At 36.4% G+C, this 22905-nt stretch overlaps 1 protein-coding gene across 19 annotated transcripts in view; it reads right to left on the reverse strand.

Moving 5' to 3' along the window:
• The window catches only part of TENM3 (teneurin transmembrane protein 3), a 1409904-nt gene that overhangs the window by 918507 nt on the left and 468492 nt on the right, over positions 1 to 22905 (reverse strand). For all 19 annotated transcript variants that reach the window (XM_063335478.1, XM_063335480.1, XM_063335491.1 and 16 more), the window contains exon 5: positions 14357 to 14396. The gene's annotated coding sequence lies outside the window, so the exon portion shown is untranslated. The remainder of the gene's footprint in view (positions 1 to 14356; positions 14397 to 22905) is intronic.

Below are 22905 nucleotides of genomic sequence, written 5' to 3' on the forward strand. Positions count from 1 at the left end.
TTTTATGTTTTCTGCACAGGAGATTTACTTCATGCAAAACAAATTCTGTTACATATTAATGGATACATAATACTCATTACAGAACTATTATGGCTGTGCATGCTGTGTACTACACTGACACACTCATCAGACAGTTCTCTCATTAAAAACAGTATTTTCAAAAATTGCTGCAGTTCAAAATTCTATAAGACAATGTTATTGATCATATATTTGTTATGACATATATGGCTCTAATGTATATTTGACATGATGGATTTCTAGACAACATCCTTGTTTTCAAATTCACTAATTTTTTGTAATTAAATGGGCAAAGAAAAATTTTAAATTTCAGCCATTTTAAGTAAAATGTTTTTCTGATAACGTATGCCAAAGATCTCAAAAACTGCAAAAGAAAATGAAAGAAAAAGGTGAGGTTTTTCGCTGCCACAAAGCTTTCTTTTTACTTTCTTAATTTTTTCCCAGCCTGTAATTGTTACACATTAGTCATACAATACATTAGATAGAAGACATCTCCTTTTTTATATGTGGGTTTTTTTTATTTCTAAATCATTATGATTGCACAGCTATATAGATACTGTTGCTATCCTTTATTTCTTTTCTTTTGAAAAGATATCCAAAGTCAATATCCAAATTTACCCCATGTTGCATAAAAGCCTGCAAATTCTTTAAGATCAAAGAGAATACAAAAAAAAAAAAAAAGTGTCCAGAGATGGGAAACCTTGTCAATAATTTATTCTTGCGACAGGACAAGAAACAGTTCACAACTAAGTTGTAAACAAAACTGAAAACAAATTCTGTGATCATTATTTCCCTGTGTTTTGCAAAAGGACATTGTGGCATTCCTCTGACCAATAATATATTCTTGCTAACAAGGACAGTACAACCTTAATGATCTGAAACTCGTTTATCTGGGAGACATAAGATTCAGTCACATAAATGAATTGTGGATAAACTAGGGTCACTGAGCAAAAGATCCTGCAGAGTCTATAAGCTCCACAGGACAGAAACTCTCTCCTGCAGAGCCTTTCTTCTGAGAAACAAGTAAACTCTGCAGGCTCAAACGTTGCTGTACATAATACTTTAAAACAAAAAAACAGATGTATTGAAACAGCCCCGACGGACACACCAAACTTTGAGATAACAGTATGTTTTGGTTATCGCAGTTGTGCAGTTGGATGTACGTAGTGTTTGCTTTGTTTGACTGCTGTTTTTGGAAAAAAAAATAAATATTACAGGGCTGCTAGTTTCATTTTACATTTCTTTAAGGATTCCTCTCTGGCTTTTGCTATTTGGAAATTTCTCAGTGATATCAGACTAAAGGGCAAAGGAGTAAACTTTATCGTGCAATGCTTTCCTCCAAGAGGTAAAAAGAGGCAAGGATCAGTTACAGATTCAGATTTTTTCTGTATTCCCTATTGACTTCTCTGTATGTTCACTGTTTTTTACAAGGGCAGTAAAAAACAGATCACCTACGACAACAAGCACAAAATAGCAGTAGTGTCTGTAAACGAATGAAAATGCTCCAGCAACATAAGCAGGATATTACATTGGGATATAATAAAAAATTGTTCTATCTCAATAAGAATTATTTTCCTGTAATTTCAAACTATTTAGTTTTTAGTGGAATAAGAGAATTTTCCCACAGGGGATATCTGAAGGTAGAACATTTCTACTAATGTAATACCCCATAATAACCAAGATAAGTGAGATTTAACAACTCCGCAGGACTGGAGTTTATATCCTGCTTGGAAATTATGAAGTACAGTAGCAGTCAGCCCTCTTCTTTTCCCATGGCTCCTGTGAAAGAGTTGTGATGTTTATTACATACTGAGCCTTTTTACCCCAACACAATACATTTCTGATATTGTTGATGATACATTTCATACTGAAAACATAAAGGACATTTTTGGATAGATTTAAATCTGAAACTACAGAATGGGAAGTAAGAAAAAATAATTAAGGATGTTTTGTACCTGTAGATTAACTAAAACTGGCATCAGGAAGCAAATATTTCAATTAAAGTGGAAACTGAGTGGAAATTTTGGAGTGTTACTTAGCAAAATCTCCTCTCTTCACAGCTGACCTATTAGTTCCTATCAGTAGAAAAAAAATCTCCGATAAAGACACTATTTCTAATATGGCTTTTTTTTTTTTTTAATGAACTACAAGATTTTAATGTGGCATAAAGGAAGCTAAATTACATTAATGAATTTTAGCCCTCCCTGAGAAAAAGTTGTCTGTCCACCTACCCAGCTGCCATCTTCTTAGCCAGTGCAGGAAGCAGGCATGGCTTTGTCCCTACTCCTTCAGACTACTCGTACTCCTCGTTAGAGCTGTGGAATCTATGAACTTAGCATAACCCGTGCTCTTTCTTGCCTCCTGGTGAGCGATGGACCACTACCTCAGCTTCCTCCCGGGCACTTTGCGCAGGAGGGGACAACAAATGGAAAAGGAAGGGTGACAACTCAGCTGGGGGTGACAGAAGGGAGAGGGAAATCAGACGCAGGCGAGGCAGACATGAAGACTGTTGGTAGGCCAGTCGAGTTGGGTTGGGGCAGAACTCACGTAGAGGTGGAGTGAACTGAACTGATTTGGAATTTGGGGACAGGAATAAATAATTGCTGGGCAAAGGATGGATGAGGAGGATGAGTTTCAAATGCCTTTAGATGAGCCAGCAGCACTGATTGTCCCACGTGCTTACATACGTACATGCACACGCAGATGGATACATCCATAGCGCAATGCTTTTTTTCAACGCTGGAAACTTTTTGGTCAATCGCCCATCGGGTTTTGAAACACCGCAGCTGACAGCACTGAAGCTGTTGCTCTATCAATCTGGTGCATTTTATCTGAAAATCCAGAACTCTGCATAGGAGTTACTGGGATAAAAGTGGCTTTAATTTTACCACAATTCTTAATACTGACAAAGCTAAATATTGGGAGAAAATGTTACTTTTGTCATTCTGTAGTGTTACATATGATTTTTTTTTTAGTAAGGAGAAGTGAAATAAAAAAATCCCCTCAGACCGAATGAATTAATTCAGATTGAATTCTTAAAGAATACATGAACTGAGTGTAATGGTTTTGTTAATTCTTTTCATTTGGTTATTTGCAAATATCTGTAAATGGAGACAATGTACCACCTACTTTTTAGGGTATTTAAGTGAAATACTTTAAGATGTATGAAAAAATAGCACAACAGTAAAGCTTCACCTGTTCTAAAAATGGCAGCGACAACAATACGCTATAAAAAAATGTATCCTGAGACAGTGTTAAGCAGTGCTGCTCAACATCAGCTGGCTCTTTGGGATGAAATCAGTGGGAGTTACACTGTTTACTTTAATGGATCTGTGATTTTACTCCTTTTTTTCATAGTAGTTGTTTTCTAAATTGCTACTTGCATTCACTTATCAATTTTCTTTAAGTAGCACAGCATTTACAACAGCAGCATGTAGTAGCACGAACCGGGTTACCCACACTCTTTTGCCTAGGACTGCATTTGCCGTTAATTCACTAGTGACGCATAATGATATTGTGGTAGAGTAGAGCTACCAATTTCAACAACGTGGCTTCCCACTGAAACGTACTCCTCTAACTCCCTATAGACATATGGCTCTTCTGCTGGCCCGGAATCGCTGGTAGAAGAAAATGATAAATTTCTACCTCCGCTGCATCCAAATCTAGTGAGAAGCAAGAGCATTTGGACAGAAAGTTATTATAGAGTGCTCTAGAAAGACACGCTGTTAACAGAGCTCAGCTGGTAAGGCTGGATTGGTTTTTTAGCAGAAGGGAATTGAGGCACTAAGGCTTAAGAGCGCTAACCCCTGACTAGAATATAGGTTATTGCTCTTTGGAAAAATGGTTTACTTGAAGATGGAGCAGCTGTCTTGAAGCAACTGAACATATTTATAATCTTCCCCTTTTCTACCAGACCTGGTAAATTATATTTCCAGTGTTACATCTTAGAGTTTACAGGAAGTGACTTCTAGTGGATTTTCTCCGTATCTCCGACTGAAAAGTGGTGTGTGCTATGCTAATACAAGCGTTGAGCAACTATAATAAGATACAATATCTGAAAAGTTTTGTGACTCTCATCTGGATCAAGAACTGCTTGAGATCAGATGACTAAATTTTCTTTCGAATTGAAGTTTAAATAAATTAATCAAAACTAAAAAAATCATGTTGCAGTCTGAGACAGAAGAGCTGACCATAAAGAAGAATGTGATATACCAACTATGAAATATATTTTGTAGAGCTTTGGATTATGATATCTAGATCAGAAATGAACTATTAGCATCCCTACAAAGTTTAGTACCGGCAGAGATTTTCGGTGGTGCTGACAATGCTTTACAAAATTAATTTGCTACTGCTCTCAAGAACGATTTGTTGTGAATGACCTTTACTGCTACAGATGAAGACAAAGAAAGGGCAAGAGATAAAGATGTGGAAATCAAAACTAAGGTCAAATAAAACTTGCTGTGCATTACCCTTTCAAGTCAGTGACAGCCAGGGAGTTGCTCTGTAGAGATCAGTACATAACCACATGAATCTTTGTACAGGATTAGATGGGCCTAGTAATAAATAGTTCTAGCATTTGGCCTGTAAATTTATTAAAGAAGATGCTCAAGCAGATTTACACATAATTAAAGTTACATGTAAAAAGTGCATCACATCTGTACAGTGTATTAAAACTTAAATATATATGAGATTATAAGAGGTTTTGAAGTTCTCCCTTTTACCTACATGGTTCATGCATGTAAATTGCCACCAACTGTGAGAACACTGACACTCGTTTCTAAACAGTCTTTCTATTATCTGCAGGAAGAGCAATATAATAATATAGATAACATCCTTATTTTTTTCACATCATACTTAATAGCCTATGACACCATTTTCAGTTCACTGGAGTTAATTTTAAAACATAATATTGAAGTAAAGATTTCTTGACAATTAATTAGGCATTAAAAACAAATGTGGACTGGCATGTATTGAGTTAAATGTATGCAAATAAACCCTTGCAGGTGAATGAGAGCAGGCTTAATAAAAATTAAAACCTAACTCTTTGTGACGGTGTACTCAGCAATGTGCATTATTACATCTCAGTTGCTGCAGGAGAGCAGGAAAAATTGTGTGAAGCTTGTGTCACTGTGCAGGATATTCAGTTAGAAGTTATTTTTTGGAAATGATGGCAACATTTAAGAAATTTTAACAAATCACTTATCTTTGTGTGTGGATTACAGCAATTTGTGGCATAGTAATTTATCTGCAGAAATACGAGGGAAAACAGTTTCAGATGATATTTGGGTATTTTCCGAATAAAAAAAAAGAACACTATAGAAAGTCATCCTTCTAGATATTTTTTTTTTTTCAGATTCTTCAATCACTAGTAGCTTTACTCATTAAGGATAAGACAAAGCAGGTCAATTGCTCCCTGTGGCTAAAGTGACTTAAACCTAAAGTCCATTGTTTAACTTTGAAAGAAATAAGTTTCAGACTGTATTTATATTTTCTATTACCATTATCCAGCAGAATTGTGGACATAATCTAGAATTCCTCCTCACCAGAAAAGGAAGGAAAAACCCCAGAAACCAGCTTTTTCTACATAAGAGTATTCCTACACATTTTGCATAAATTTTAATGTAACCGCATTCTAAAAAAAATACTGAAATTGCCAAACTTTACGAGGCAGGGCATTTTATTTTTGTTACGTGGTCAGTTATTGCTTGAACAGTCTCACATTTTAGTGACTGAATAAAATACTGTTAATAAGATATAACAGAAGCTCCCTCATCTGTTAAATCTAGTTGTTTATTTCCTGTCTTTTAGAAGAAAAGAAAGTCATTCAGTGTCAGTGATGAAATTTAATCCCTATTCGTCTTATCCTCTGACATCTGGCTTAGAGGGCGAGACGGAAAATGCTACAGATTATTACACTGCCCTGGCTGCACGCACTCCCTCTTAAGAGACCTTCAGTTTGTCTTAAGCATATTTAATTCAGTATGAAAGCTATTTGAACGATAATAAAAACAAAGTTACCTGGAAACTGCTCTTTTCTCCAGAAGGAAATTTCTTGCAAACCCAGTAATCTTTCTTTGAAATGTTTTACTTTTCCTTTGACAGTTCTGAATTTATTCAAAACAGACTTAGTTTGGCCAGTGAAATTCTGGGTCTAATTTAACGATGATGTGAATTTGCGTGGAAGTTTGCTAGAGCATAAATTAAACTGTTGGTTAAGGCAGTCTCAACAGAGGAAGCGGGAAAGAATGATGCACATCAGAAATGAGGTGGCTGTGAGGTTCGCAAGGCCGGCTGCGAGAAGACTTCTACACTATTATCTTTCTTTTGCAAAATCTGATAAATACCTCTGCTTAACACATGGAAGAAAATAAACATATGAACTTAGGCTGGAGGATTCAAAGGAAAACAATACTGTAGCTCCAGCTGCTCGTTTTGTGTCCTTGTCTAAGGCAAAGAGAAGCTGTGTGAAGACTAATGACTGCTGCAAGCTTGGAACCTCCAAGACACTTTACTTTTCCCAATGTTCACACTGGGTAGATTCAACTCCCCAGTACTTTTAAATGAGCGCTATGCTTAAAAACACGACTATGTGTTAAGAAAGGATGGGTGGAGTAACATCTAATGTGTTAGAGACATTTGAAATATCTGTTTCAGGTGAATCATGCATTACTCGAAACACAAAACAGTAAGGAAGCATGAATGCTGCCAACCTGAGGAAGCTGGTGGTATTTTGTAGTCCATATGTGTAATCACTGCATTTGTTTCATAGGTTAAAAATTTTGATAGACTTTTTATTTCCAAAACATAATACTAGTTTAGCTACATATAAGTATAAGAAAATGCCTTTCCGGCAATGGAAGCAAGCTGTAATACCAATACGAATTCTACCATATCCATAGTTCAGGATACCTTATCTCATCAAGATAATAGTAATGGCTTGATAACGACCTGAGGATTGAATTAGTACTGTTCTAACAGTTTAGTGATCTGAACGGGGGAATTTGTTATCAAGTGAAACATTTGCTCTCACCGTCAGTCCTGGTGAGAAACATAACTGAAAAAAAAATTTAAAATTTCAAGATCAACGGATCACCTCCATCATTACCTCTATTGAAAACGTTTATCTGAATGAACCATACATCTCTAAAACAATTCTTAAAATTTCAAAATAGGAAAACCGGCACAGTGGTCAAATTCACAGAAAACGTCTTTCTTTCAATTCAGTATTATCCCAGATAAGAGTGCTTTATCGCACTTTCGAGGATAACTGGCTTTAGACACCACATTGAGGAATTAAAATGTCAGATGGGATGATATTGGTGACAACAGGAGGAATAATCTGTCTACCCTGACCAAAACTGTGAACCACGAACCGATTTACTGTTTCTGAAAAACATAATACAACATTGCAAAGTCATACTAGAGTAAGAGCCTCATGCGCCAACCACTGCCTACCTGAAGAGTGCTTTTTATCTGAAATGCAACTGGTCTTCAAATCTCAGTTTTCATTCAAAAAGGGAAGTTTAATCTCTAGCTGTTATAGTTGTAAGAACTTTCAAAATATAAATGGGCTGTAATTCATAATAATAAGTTGCTCTATCTGTAAATATTTAAGGATATATAAGGATATATAACTGTAATCCTCCGTATATTTGTGTATTTGAATTCTGTTTGACATGTAACTATTAGAATGAACTGATCAGTTTTAGTAGAAACAAGTTAATAAGACTGGTGGATGTATCAGCTTATAATTAAATAAGTTCAGAAGTTCATTTTACGCAATTAAGAATTTAAAGGTTAGTGTGAAACATAGAGAAGAACTGAAAATTTTGCCCCAACTGCTAGTAATATCTACTTTGGTCCAAATAGATCACCTTTGAAACACACAGACAAAGAAGTAAATCCACAATTCTTGTTCAGAAAAGATGGAAAGACAGTGGTACTATTGTTCCTCCACTCAGATTCTACGTCAGTTTCGCCTGAAGTGCAATTATCATTATATGAAACTCCTGCAAAGGTTAAAAAATCAGCAAAGGCATAAAATAAGTTCAATTACGTATTTCAAAAATACAAAATTACGTACCAAATGAAATGGTATGTAGCACAGAGATGTGAAAATATGCATTAAGATACATGTGGCACAGAGATGTGAAAATATGCATTAAAATACACTATATATATAATATAGATCTGGTGTGATCTATAAAAATTTCTGAGTAACCACAGGAAAGATTAAATAAAATGGTTTGTAGTTTGTAGAGATGTATAAATAACCCCTGCTAGAACAAACAAAAAAATAAAGCACTTTTCATCCAGAATCACAGTTGAAATATAACGGAGCTTAATTTAATGCATCAGCACCTTTTTCTAACATTATAAATGTTATCGAGATTATAATATTGTCTTTTCACTTTTTTTTTTCAGAGAAGAGTCTACTGCAAATTGCAAATGTATTTTGCAAGAAATATAACATGATTTGCTAGAGCACAAGCTCATCCTAAATTGATGCCTTACATTATAAAAGTCTAGCAGGTTTTTTGGGGGAACATTAGGTAGCCACTTATTAACTACAACAAAGTCTGTTTTCATTTTTTTTTAGAAATACGACCATTTAGAGAAATGTCAGAAAGGAAGATAAACATTTCTATATAAGACAGACATGTGCTAACCTGTGAAAGATAATTTGAGTAGTCAGCAAATCCCTACTGGCACAAACACGAGGAGACACTGGCCAGAAAAATCTGTCTGGTTTTCAGAATGTGTAACACTTCTCTTATCAGGGAAATAAAAGTGTCTCTCGCTAAAATCTGAGCTGTCACATTAGCATTAAATCAGTGCCTGCTAGCAAGCATGGGAAGAGATTGTTAAAGGTTTTCACTGTAAATACTATTTTTCTGAGAGCTTAAACAACACTATAGAAAGGGGCTGCGGGCTAAAATATGGTGTATTACGTATCTGTTAGACAGCGTGTCTTTAGGCACTTATTTTTTAATTCCTCTGCTGAGATAGGTCCAAATCCTAATCTTGAAAAGCAAAGCTTAAGTGAAAGCAATGGGACAGAATCCCTAAGAATGCTCAAGCACTGGCCACACAATATGCAATCCGATCTTCCTTGCTGGGATCCCAGGCAGAAAGAAAAATATCTCCCAGTTCCTTGAAATCCCTTTGAATTAAATTGATTCAAAACAACCACAATTTAAAGACAATTTTTATTTGGATTACTATCTGATTTCATATATTTCAGGGAGAAAACTCTTCATGACTATTCCCACATAGCCACTTCTCCATCTTTCCTTCATGTTATTGTAAAAGAACTAGCTGTACCACTGAGAGACTGATTTAATTGAATTATTCCCATTTCCAAAGAACAGCTCCAGAACAGCCATCATACAAGTACTTAAAAAGATAAACATCAGTTTTAGTCAGGAAAGGGAAAGCTGGAAATAAGAACGAAGGCCTTAAAAAGTCACAAAGAAGTTGGAAGAAAAAGGCACCAATAGAACAAATGCTAATGGAACGAGATCCAAAATGAAGATGTACGGAAACAAGACGAGAGAATATCGAATATCTTTGAAAAAGAAAAGAGACAGTGCGTGGAAAACACAGATCAACGTACTAGATTAAAAAAAGGAAGAAGAACCTACTATCTATCCAAAGTAGTCCAAACCAGAAAGGTAGGAGTGAACCTAAGCTACACGTCCATTGGTGCTGCCAAATAAGCAGTTAGTAAAAATCATATTTAATATGACCCCAAAGTATGCATGAAATACAATGAATTACTGTTCCTAAAGGCTGCTATTTTTTCAACAAGAAACTCAAATGCTGTTAATTTTGGCACTGAACCTTTTAAACATTTGTGCCACTTCTGTAGACAGTCAGAAACATAGAATTAAACCTTCATAGCAAAGGACAAAATAATATTTTACAGAAATAGTATATCGTATATTTAAGAAAATCCAAAACCAGAATGAAAGACACAAAAATTTTAGAAAATGTTAACCAGCTCTTTGTGTTAGCAGTCTTATTTCTACAAGTATTTTGAATCGACATCTCCCTTTCATTTCAATCATAGCTGGCTGACAGGTAGACAGGACTGTGCTTAACTATCACTGGCCTGTAACAAAGAACTAGTAGAAGACTTCCATAGAGTCTAAGATCACAGAATCACAGAATGGTTTGGGCTGGAAGGGACCTTAAAGATCACCCAGTGCCACCCCCTGCCCTGGGCGGGGACACCTCCCACCAGCCCAGGTTGCTCCAAGCCCCGTCCAACCTGGCCTTGAACCCCTCCAGGGATGGGGCAGCCACAGCTTCTCTGGGCAACCTGGGCCAGGGGCTCACCGCCCTCACAGCAAAGAATTTCTTCCTGATATGTCATCAAAATCAAGTCTTTTTCACTTTAAAACCGTTCCCCCTCCTCCTATTGCTGCACTCTGATCAAGAGTCCCTCCCCAGCTTTCAGATGGAGATCAGACCTGAACAGAAAAGTAGTTGATGACACTGAAAGCTGGCAGGCACACAACAATGGGAAAAGTAGTGCTGAGAACACGCTTATCTGGTTTACTTTAGAAAACCAAGCCTTCAACGAGTAAAGTTAAACATTAGGTATTTGAGCATAACTAGATTTGATTTTGATCTATTTAAAGTTTAATGCTGCAGTCTCCTCTACACAAAAGCGCGAAGCTAGCTACTGGTTGAATGAATTTTGCCTGAGAAAGAGAGAACGATACTTCAACACTGAAAAGATCGAAAAGATTCTAATAAAAAAAGAGGACAAAAATTCCATCAACTCTTCACAAATGACAAATGATGAGTTCAATAAAAGGCAATACTTGCCATAAGTGTGCTCGTCTTCTTTAATCCACCATAGCAACAAATATTTGCAATACTTCTCAGTAATTAATCCAAAATACATCTTGAATTTCTACATGTACATTTATATGACACAAAACCACAATAAAAATTAAGGAGGAAAATGACTTCCTTATTAATATATCAATCAAAAAAAGGTCATTTACAAAACAAAGTAGGACAAAAACAAGGTGTGCAAAAACATTTGTTTTCGTCTTTTATTTTTCTGAAGTAACCAAATAACTTTTTTTAAATCTAGCACGGTACCGAGTAGGTTCTGATTCTGTCTCTCATAGGGGTAACTATTTCCTAACTGTTAATTTTTTTTCTATTTTATCCACTGTTCTGTTCCAAAATTTAATTAATTTTTGGTGTGAAAGAATAAATACGAATACCTAGCATACATGTAATCTGTAAAGCTCAACAATTTTAAAGCGAACACTAATTCCTTTATTTCCGTTGTAGGAAGGGAAACAGTAAAGAAATGCAGAGGTTAAGCGATTTGCCCAAGGTCAAATATATCAGCAGAAGAGAAGTCAGAAGTTCATAGATTAGCTGACTTCTTATTAATTAGCATTACATTGACATATTTTGTAAAACTACAGGTAAAGATTGCTTGCTGCGTAATAACGTATCCTAATAACTCTCAGTGGGAATATCCACTTGAAGGAGAAAGGAAGTGATGAGAAAATGAACAGTAACAAATCATTAGGATAAGACAGCATTCACTCAAGGGTTATAAGACAATTCACAGATGAAACAGCTTATTGACTAGTGATGGTGCATTATCTCTCACCTAAAACTGCAAAGGTACTGAGGGAGAGAAGACGTAAAATGCAGTGAAAATAAATTTCAATAAAAAGTTAAACGGCAGATGTAAAAAACCACAGTTTGTGAGAACTGATGTCCATATTGGGCAAGTTAAATATAATAATATACTATGAATACACTATAGTTTGGATGAGCGATGATGGCTTTTGGAAAGGAAATTTCTTCCTTGTGGACCTACTGAAATACTTCCAATTGTCGAATGTGAGTGATTTGGTTGCCTGAAGTTGCTTGGTTGGAGTCTACCTTGGGTTTGCAGAAGGCTTTTGCTAAACTTTCTTAAAAAAGTCTTATTAAAAAAATAAGACTGATAAAAAAAAGTCAGCAGGTAAGATGGAAGGCATGTATAACTGATACTTTCAAGGCTAAATAACAGAAAGTGAAGAGTTAATATACAGTTCCTGCAATCGAGAAACACTGCTGCCGGACTTTTGCAAAGGCCTTTTCTGCGGCCTGTGATGTTCAACACTGAACAAATGATCGCGGAGTGGCTATGAGAGGTGGTGAGAAATGTTCCTGACCAGAGTTATTTGGGATAGTCAGGAAAAGAACAGACAGTTTAGAATTCCAGAAAAATCTTACAAGACTGAGTGACGAGGCAATACAAGAGCAGATGAAGTGCCCTGTAAATAAATGTAAATGATGTACTGAGGGGGTGGGAATTTAACATTGCGTACAACATGATGGGCTTGAGCTGACAATTATCATGGAAAAATGAGCCAATAGTTCCATAACTTTTCAATGTCACTATTAAGTAAGAAACTGAGAAGAAAAGCTGGGGGAATAACTATGAATTAGTATAAACCTAAGACCCTCTCATACTTTGAAAACCACACGTAATGTACAATACCCAAAAAGGGGGTACAAATATGATCAACAGCTCCTGTACAGGTAGCAAAGCAGGATACTTCTCTTTAAAAGAAGTTCTCCAGAGAAGGATATAGATGAGGCTCAAAAATCATAGAAGAATAGTTCTTTATGCACAAAATGAACATGGTAGTAGACCCATGCAACTCACTGTCAAAGGACGTTATTCTGACGTTTAAATAGATTTATGGAAATAGACTCGTGGAGGAGATAACCAACAAAATCTAAATATCTAGAAACTATATACATCTGATGGAATTTCTTCAGCCAGAACTGCTGGAGGCTGGGAAATATCTGTAGAAGTATCATGTAATTTTTATTCTTACTTTTCTCTGGGCATATATTTATAATCACTGCCCAGAGACAGGATGCTGGCCAGACAATTCTTACCCTAACCCAATATGGCCATTCTTCTTTTTTTATATTTCCCCTACTTATTATTTTCATGTAGCTCCCTGAAGGAGGCATGGATGCCTTTGAAGCACCTAATTGTGTTGATGTGTGATACATGGAAAATACTTGGTTCTCAGTTTTGGCTTACTCTTGGAGGGTAAAAAGGAAAAACAATCATAGAATGTAGGTGTCGCAGTACTTCACTTAGAAACACACGCCTCCTTTAATGGATATGGTCTGAAACGTCAGAAATTTTGCATGTTTTTAGGACGGTTACGCATTTTTTGCATTATCATGGCCATGAAGTATCTTGCCTCAAGTGCCAAGCTATGAGTGGATCAGTAGACAAGTGCAAACACGGAATCTCTCTGAAAAGTTAACACATCTCCCAATGTGAACTGCCCTTTGCCATCGCAGAATACCTCTTGGCAACAATCAGAATACCAATCAGATTAAACACAACTTGCTCTAAAGCTTTTCAAATGAAACAACATGGCTTTATAATAGCATTGAGTAGTAACACTTCATTTAATATGTACATTAATTATTGCTGAATTATAATGGAGTTCCTAAAAAGATGTATAACGTTCACATTAATACTAAATGAATTCATTATGATTGGTGTAATTACAATGAATGCTAACTAAATTAATGGCAGTTAGACATGTTAGAAAAAGTGTCACCCATTTACTTGACATGTTCCAAGCGGAATATATTTTGGTACTGCATTTGTAAGAGTGGTGCGAATAGTTTGAACAGTAGTGTGAAGCAGTGTGTTTTGCAGAGTTTTTTTCATATCGCTGAACAACTAACAATTTTAGTGTATGTTGGTTCTATATACAGATATAGATATATATATATACACAGAAAATACATGTATTATTTGAATTGCACAAAACCAACAAAGCTTCAAACCAGGCTAATTCTTCTGTTTGTATTTAGTTCCACTGTATATACATATAAATATAAAGCCCTAGATGCACAGCGTGAAAAATAGGTAGTGGGGAGATAGAATATATATACTGCTGTGCCCCAGTTCTGCTCTCCAGTGCTCATTCTGGGGTGCACTCTACAGATCAGCCGTGTCAGAGACTTGGAATACAGCATTTCCAGGCAGAGCCTGATGTCGGCTGGTATGTTTAGCATGCTTCTGCATTTATATTTCTTGACCTGTTGGCCTAAGCCTTACATAAACTATTCTTGCCTGTGGCAAAAGAAATCCGTCCTGGGGACTGTATCTGTAGCCACACGCCAGATGTCTCATGGGCTCTTACAGAGTATTAATGGTGCACCAGTTTTCAAGAAAGAACCCACTTTTATCCATCAGATAAAATTTTAGCAGATTCAGAAAAATAAAATGTGAAGCCTGATTCAACAAGAGAAACAATGAGTTACTTACAATGCGCTTTTCAATCAATGGAATGCAATTTTGCTGCGATCTGTGGGAGCAAACAAAGCAAAACAAATATAATTTCACATAACTCACAGAATTATGGAAATTTTATATAAAATTTACAGAGTATAATTAGATGTTATAATAACATATTAGTAACAGGAACTAAAATATAATTTTTCTTTCACTACTTTGATTCAGTGGTAACATCATCAGCTGGATACCTTCTTTTGTATTCACACGTCTAAACCAGCATAAACTGTAAAAATCATTCGTTGCTTTGTCCAAAAAAGAGAAAACTGGTGGATTAGCAGGGCAAACGGGGATTGAAAATGCTGCCAAACACAACAAACCATCAAAACACAGCTTGATTCTTTGTTCACACAACAGAAGATAGGAAATAATAATAATAATAAAAAAAAAGTGTTATCCTTTAATTTTTCTTGCACTTTCTTGTATTGTATTTCAGAGGAAGACGAACTGTAGCCTTCCGGCAATCGCTAATGCAGTGTTTGTATTCCGTGTTGAGATTACCCACTTGGGTGCTGCACTGAAGCCGCCTGGGCTATTTTGACACTGCATCCAGATGCTCCAATTTTGCTTCAGTGACTCAGAGCAGAGCCAAAATGCCTTAAAGCAATGTTCAAAGGGTTAGGTCTTGATGAACAATTAAAGTACTCGGAAGAAGTGTTTCTAAACATCTCTGACTGGTGCTGAAGTGACTGAAGTGGCCTTGGTGTGACATCCAGGCAGGGAATATTTAATAGAAAGGTTCAATCCTACCATACGTAGCTATGCTTCAGGTGAATGTAGATTTTTCCACATTTTTATAGGAAAGTAAAAATAAAGTGCAAGTACAAAAGAAAGAACTTCATGATTTTAATTGCAGTGTATCAGTTCTACAAAAAGCGAACGTTTGTCTGCTTCATATAAACCAAATAAAAAGGTCTAGTTAGGAATGTTTTATTAAAAGTGGCAGTTGGCATATATTCCCAGTTCCTCGTTTGAGACCTAAATAATTTACTGCTTGAGCAAGAGCATAAAAACAGACTTTCAAATTATTTTTTTGTGAATGAAGGAACATCCTGTTGAATCTTAGCATAATTTCACACAAAATATGTATGTATATATACACGTACTTCAGTAGTCCACATCTGAAAACTTATCTTAACTCAAGCACTGAGCATTATTATTCCAACTGGTAAATATTTATGGGATTGGAAAATCATCATTCATTTATTTGGAGATTAACTATATCTACTAAATAATATAAAGCCAGACAAAGAAATGCAGAAGGCTCCAGCACAGGCTTGACTCAACAAGACAGAGAGGCCCTGAAGCAGAAAGCTAGAGGCATCTGATCATCTGATGCCCACTAAGCCAAACAATACATTTTTAAAAACTTTGTCACTAATGAAGAACATGGGGAATTGCAATTCCGTATGTGCTAAACATAAATATAGTGGAAAAAAGCATTTTTATTTTTTTTTTTTTTTACTATTTCATAGTTTTCAATCCTAAATTTTGCTTGTTTTTGAGAAAGGTTCCCATGTTTGCAAGAGTTTCGGTTTGGGATTTGGTTGATTTTTTTTTTTTTTTTTTTTTGGAAGTTCCTGTATATCAGTTTTAGTCTTCTGACACCAGGTGAAGTAAGCGGCAACGATTTCAAGCACTGTGTGTGGCTGAAGAAGATTTTACCTGAATAATGATAGCACAAGCTTTAAGCTGGAGGAGACAGATTTGATCAGAATACACATTGTATACCAGGAGGGACTTAACCGTGGGAAATCCTGAAAAAACACACACCGAGGTAACTGAGGGATGTCCTGAAACAAAATTTTCTAAAAAAAGAAAATCACTGCAAAAATTCACTTTGTGACCTCTCCTGTCAATAGTATTGATTATTTGGTTTTATAATTGATTTCACCCCTGTAGTTCAGAAAACATTTTCAGTTTTGAAGACAAAGCATTGGCTGAAATGTCCTAATCTCTCCAGAATGGAAACTGGGTTTAGTTTAATAGTCCAGCATTACCGAGAATGACAGATGCCTAGTTAAAAATAGAATTCGGGATGTTTTACTAGCACCAGTTTTTGCTTGAACAGTGAGCTATGAGAATGCAACGCACTATATCCTTTTGCAAAAAAGTCAACAAACACCAAACTAACAACAAATACAACTGACTCTTCCAGAAAGAATGTTGATTTCTTCCGAGATTCGGATTAGAAGGTCTTTCAGAAAAATTCATTGTTTTGGGAGAACAGACACATGCGAACAGCTCAGAGATCAAATATGTTTCCTATTAGGATTTAATAAAAAAGTACCAGCAACACCACAATTCTGCTAGATATTTCATAAAGATCTTCTAATTTAAAGTGAGAGCATCAGAGCTGCCTAAATACCTACTATGGCATAACCGTTTTCCAGAGCAGATGTGGATACCTAGGGTAATAAACGTGCATGAAATGCAAAGTGGATCTCTGCGAACACGTGTAACCAGAAAGGGAAAGGACTTCTTCATTTCCCCAGGTAAACTTCTGAAAGGGAGAGCTGAAGAAACCCGGTCGTGAAGGTTTAGCCAGCTTGACTTTGCTCTCTGGATTGACTTGACCTTTCTCTTTATCTCTTGGAGAAGGAATTGCACTAGGTTCTCGACCGTTCATTCACTGACACAAAGCAAAAGACAGATTGGGAAATCAAGATTAAAATCAAGATTTTTCCTGTTAGGGGATGGCACGCTACCTTTCTTATTCCTTTGCTGCACCCCTAGAGGAAGGGATAATCATTCACTGAATTCAGACTCAGGGAATGGGTTTCACAACTGGTATCTGCAAACCTGCGGGGGGACTGGAGAGATCTGCAATATTTAACAACTTGTTCCGTACCTGCAGGCTACTATTGAGACATTTTCCTGCAACTGGTCAATAGTTGACCTTTGCCTAAAAGATTTTGCTGGCCTTTTTTTTTTTCTCCCCCGTCAAAAAATTCACTTTATTATGGCTCTCCCTCACGTTCTATAGCAAGGTAAGCTGAAAGAGGACTCAGAATTCAGAAACCGACAGTGTCGCTTTTGTATTGGTTGGTGTGTCTGAATTGAAATCAGCACTCTTGTGGCTAGCAACTTCTACTAGACCTTCTTGATGAAAGCACACTAGTGCAGTACAGGTTTGTGAATTAAGCTTTAGGAAATCTGGAAGCATTTGCACAGCAGGGCTTTTTGTATTAATAGTTTTTCAGTTCGATGCTTTAACAAAAGGGGTATTGAAAAAATTAGTTGTCTTCCCCCTCCTCCACACTCACCTCCCCCCCCCAATTTAACTAAAATTTTGCATTTACTGCCAAATAAAACCATACTTTGATTTCATTTGGAACTGACAGAAATATTCAGGAAATATTTAGGAAAAAAAGTGTGGAGATTTATCCTTCACCATTCCTAAAATCACTATTTTTGTCCATCAGTCTGTACACTTGCCAGCGACCCAGAGAACTCTGCAGAAGCTATTTAAACCCAAAACCAAAGAACTGGAAATGAAAGATTAGGTTTACACACTCTTTGTAAATCATTCATGGAAGTAAAGAGAATCCCCCCTCTCTTCATTTATTCAATAGCTCCGCGGTTAGGGCCTCATCTGATATACAACGTGGGACAATCAGGTTCAAGACCCTCTTTGTCTGCACATTCTTGAACCCACATTTTCACTTTCCCAGAAGAGTTCTTAAACCAGTGAGAAATCTATAATTGGCTTCTCTCGATCCCCATGGAAAAAGCTGTTCTGCATGGATTATTTAAATACCGAGGCAAAGAGAGGGAATGACTCTTTGGTCTGGTGGTTAAAGCATTCGCTTGGGAGGCGCGCGACTAGGTCAAAGTAGCAGTTCAAACAGCTCAGGTGAGAGGACACCACTGCAGAACACATCCAGTGGCTAGGCGGTTCCCCTGGAAGGTACAAAATAAGGGTTTAAAGCTCTGTCAGGGGGAAAGAGTTGAAATCTAGTCTCCTATCTACAGGAGTTACCGCGTTAAAAAACATATGGTGAGTTCTTCAACTTTGCGGGGGTAGAGGTGAGTGGGTGGAGAGGGGGAGATGAAGAAGAGAAACAGTCGTTGTCTCCTCGCTGCTAGTGTTGTCAATCTCTCCCCTCTTCCAAAACAAAAAAGGAAAGCCGTTGCAAATTCGGTCTGAATTTTGAAAAAAATTTAGACTGACAGTGTTTTTTAGGTTTTAGCCATCAATTTATTCACCAGAAATGTATTCAGATATTTGATGTAAAAACACATTGTCCTCCATGCAGGCTCAGATTAGACTAGCAATTAAAGGTTGGATTAAAAACTTTTGCATGTATAAAGCTGCCACCCCCTCACTTCCCCTTTTTCTTTTGGCTCTGGAGTTTGAACTTTCTTTTAATATATGTATGTAATGTACACTAATAACCCTTGTGGAGCTAGGATTGACTGCCATTTAAGAACTATTTTATGCCATTTAAGAACTATTTTACGCCATTTAAGAACTATTTTACAAATGATGTTCTCAGAGCTCGTGGGGTGAGAGGGAGATATTACAGTAGAAGCTCTATTAAGTTAACATTTCAAATTGTGCAAGGTGCATTCACTTTTAGCACACAAGAAAGGAATGGTCATGCTTCCTTCTTCTTTTGGAGATCGTATCTGGACACAAGGAAGTCAGTATAGTCCATCTGGCATTATTAGCTTTGAATTTCTATGATATGATGGTTGTTAGCCTCCTATTTTAATGCAGTATTTTATATTTCATTTTTTATATACTGCCTCCAAACACATCTGAGTCTCTTTTATGGGAAAATAAATCACTAGAGTGAATAACAGAAAAGTATACCTGAATTCCGGACTACTTGCCATCAGCGCTGACCTGAGAATTCGTTTGCTTTCCTGAAGATTAGATACAGATTCTTTGCTGCTGTTTAAATTTGACCAAAGCATAATTCACTTATGGTATTTAAATCTTATTTTTTCTTTCATTGCCACTATTTCACTCTTAAAACCTTCACGTTTTTCTGACAGCATTCAGAAGCTCCGGGGATATCAATGACAAGTTAACTGGATGTAAATCTTTCAAACAGAAAGTGGGTTTCAACGGCAAAAAGCTGGTAAAGCTGAAATGTTAAGCTAGAAATACAGCATGACTTTGGATAAAGGAACATTTTCACCTTAATACAGTTACTTCAGTAATTGAATTTGCTGGTTATATGAATGTTACCGATTCAGAAGTATTCATTCCTAGGCCACTGCTACACAATACTGTTTGCTGCTCTCCACCTCTATATGGCAGAGTCACTACAGAGCGACACAGCCGCTGCTGAGATCTTCACAAGAATGTAAGAACACGGTGCAGCTTTCATATAGCACTCATTTTTCCTTATTTTTTCAAAATATGAGTGCATGCAAAAATAATACAATCTTTTCCACTTTGCCTGCTAATGACAAAGGTAAATTAGGATTTTTTCAATCTAGCTTTTTGCCAATGAACACGCTTTTTTGCATAAATTGTGCTTCTCGTGGGAAGTCTATCTCTTTACGTTTCTCACGTTCCATTCCCCCCAACATTCCCAAAAAAGTAAAACATCTTTTCCAGTTAAGGAAATTCACCCATTTGTCAATTAAAATTTCTCAGGGGAGGAGGAATGAAGTTTTAGTGTAGGAAACTCCAATTTTCAACCGACTCCAATAAAAATATAATCATCTTAGTATACCTCTGCTTTGATATGAATATTTAAGATCTGTAATGGAAAATGAAGAATTATCGATAAATGGTTTATACTAATAAAAGTTATGTTGTTTCTATCTCAGATACGTTCATGGGATAACTATTCGATGAAAAACAGTTGGTACTCTGGGGAAGTTCAACCCCATACGACTAACTGATGGAGCAGGTGTCAGTATGGATAATAGCGGAATTTGTTATTTAGGATTTATTGGTTATTGCAACAGGTCACTGACTGCTGATAAACTCAGGGTGATCTAGAGGTGCTTTCACATAAGCCACAACCTGACACATTTGTAGAACTTTGCCTTTCGACTATGTAGCAAATATTTCACAAAGGAAAAATACGCAGAAATGTGCTTCAGCTATTTTTTGAACATGTTATGAATTAAAATGTAGGAAAAAAACCCCAACCAAAATACATTTCTTATGATGTTATTCAGAAATACTCGTAAAATGAAAATATGTTAATGCATTCAATAGATACGAAAACTGGAAAAAGATGCAGGTTTTGCTAATTACTTTTGTAAAAACATTCAGTTCAGAATTGTATTAGTAACATTTACAGATGCAATTTTCCAAAAGCACCGCATGATTTGCCTACCTGCTCAGTACTGAATGATAATTCACCTTAACTTGCTTTAATTTCAGCATCACTGAGAAGACACCATTAATGGAAAACTCAGTGGAGGCCAATGCAGCTTCCACCACAGAAGAGAAAGTTCATCACTGATATCAGGGTGATAATTCTCTCTGATCAGGATTGGGCACCGGAATTTATCATTTAAAAAAACAAACAAACAAAAAAAAAAAACACCACGAAAACCAACACAATTCACATCTACCACACTGATGACTACTTTCGTCACATAACACTACAAAATACTGTCGTGCTTTTGTTGGTTTTTAACTTTGAAATAGAAAAGGACAAAGTAAAAATTTATGGCTCAGTATGACAAGATGCAGCCTTTTTTTTGGTAGAAATTAGCTCAGAAACAATACAGTGATCCTTAATGACTAAAAAATAATTAGAGAAAAAAATAATGAAGAAGTCAAAGCTAATATAATAAGTAGTTTGGTGCTACGCTGCACCATATTCTTGTCCTAAATTGTTCACTAATTTATCTAAAACCAGAAAAGTAACTAACTTGTTTCTGGGTTATTGGTCTCTTAATCTTGTATATTAATTCAGGTAATGTACCACTACAACTAGCTTCCATTTAATTATTTTTATTTATGTACCATTAAACTCAATTTTCATTACTTCTGTTGCTGAGAAAAAAAGAGGAAGAATCCACTGTATTGGTGTTGTCATCTCATTTCCAGTCCTCAAAAGGCCCTTTTTTCTTCCTAAAGAGAGAATCTTTCACAGTCTTTAACGTCAGTTTTTATTTCTTTAATTAGGAGTTGCTATCGGGACCTTTTCAGTGAACTCTTCACATTTTAATATACTTCTGCTTCACTACTCTAGCTGATTGTTCCGGAGTTTGTGCAGAACACATTCCTGATCGGCAAGAAAGCTGCTTTCAAGGTCTTTCGTATTCTGCCGTAATCCCCCGGTAATTGCACGGGCTCTTTGCAACAATAAGCCAGTCTCTGAGAGGAGTTCTATGGCTCGGCACCGCACATTAAATTGTACTTGGACATTTCAGCTAAATTCGCTTCCCTCGAGCCTCAAACTTGCACGCAAAATCTGCGAGATGCCAAAACACAGGAACTGAAAGGTTATGATGATGGTAACTGTGTCTATACAAAGCATTGATTAAATGAAATACAAAGCACAGCTTGGATAAGGGCGTTACTTTAGGAGCAGTTAAGTCCTCATTAGAAAAGCAAAGTTGACAGAGCTTAAAAACACTTATTTTATGGCTGATAACCATTAATCATCTGTACTGATTTTTTTTTCTCCCCTAGGATCTTAGCAGTGCTTTTGAACGTTCCTCTCTAATTACTCATACATTTAATTTTTTTTAAATTTTGTTTCATTTTATAGGGAAAAACGTGTTTTTCTGACATAGAGAAAGATCTGGCCAGATTTGTGCCTTAGCTGCAGCTACTACTTCAGGTATATGACCCATGAGCTACCAGAAGTCACCTTTCCAATTACTGTACATATATAAAGGAAAAAGGTAAAATGCATATCTCCACAAACACAAAACCTTCTTTGTTCTATTATCTTTTCCTTCTTTGAATTTCCTCTACCTATTGCTTGTTGATCAAGAACAGACTTGTGTGGGTTTTTAAATCGTCAAAGGGCTACACCAGGTTCCTTCTGTAACTCAAAAAGAAAATCAAAATGGTCCAGAATCCAGTAAACCACTCCCATAGCCCTGATCTTGCCTGGGCCTAAAAAGCTTTAAAAAATGAAACTGCTTTATGCAGTTTGCTGCTAATATAACTGGTCTAAACTATATGAACTAGTGTTGTGGGATGAGAATACTCTAGAGTAAACGTGGTCTGATAATGCTCCCTACTTTTAGAGGACATCCATAACGTTAAGATCAATTTTGTTTAAAAGGTTGTGATTCTAATTTCTCATGCTGTGTATAAGATGCCTTCCGTTACCGGTTACCTTCAGTTTTCCAGCTAAATATATTCTGTATTTTTTACTGTGTAGAGGAATATTCCCTACAAACACCAGGGGAAGGCAAAAAATGAAACGAGACCAGGCAACTGTACAAATGATTCTCCACGTATTTCATCAGTGAGCTACAGCTGAAAGAAAATCAAATGAGTATTTTTTTTTCCTCATTTTTTTCACTGACATGGTAAACTCTAACATAGATATACCATTCGCAGAAACCAGGAGAAAAAGATG

The sequence above is a fragment of the Chroicocephalus ridibundus genome, chromosome 5, assembly GCF_963924245.1.
Source record: "Chroicocephalus ridibundus chromosome 5, bChrRid1.1, whole genome shotgun sequence".
Lineage (NCBI taxonomy): Eukaryota > Metazoa > Chordata > Aves > Charadriiformes > Laridae > Chroicocephalus > Chroicocephalus ridibundus.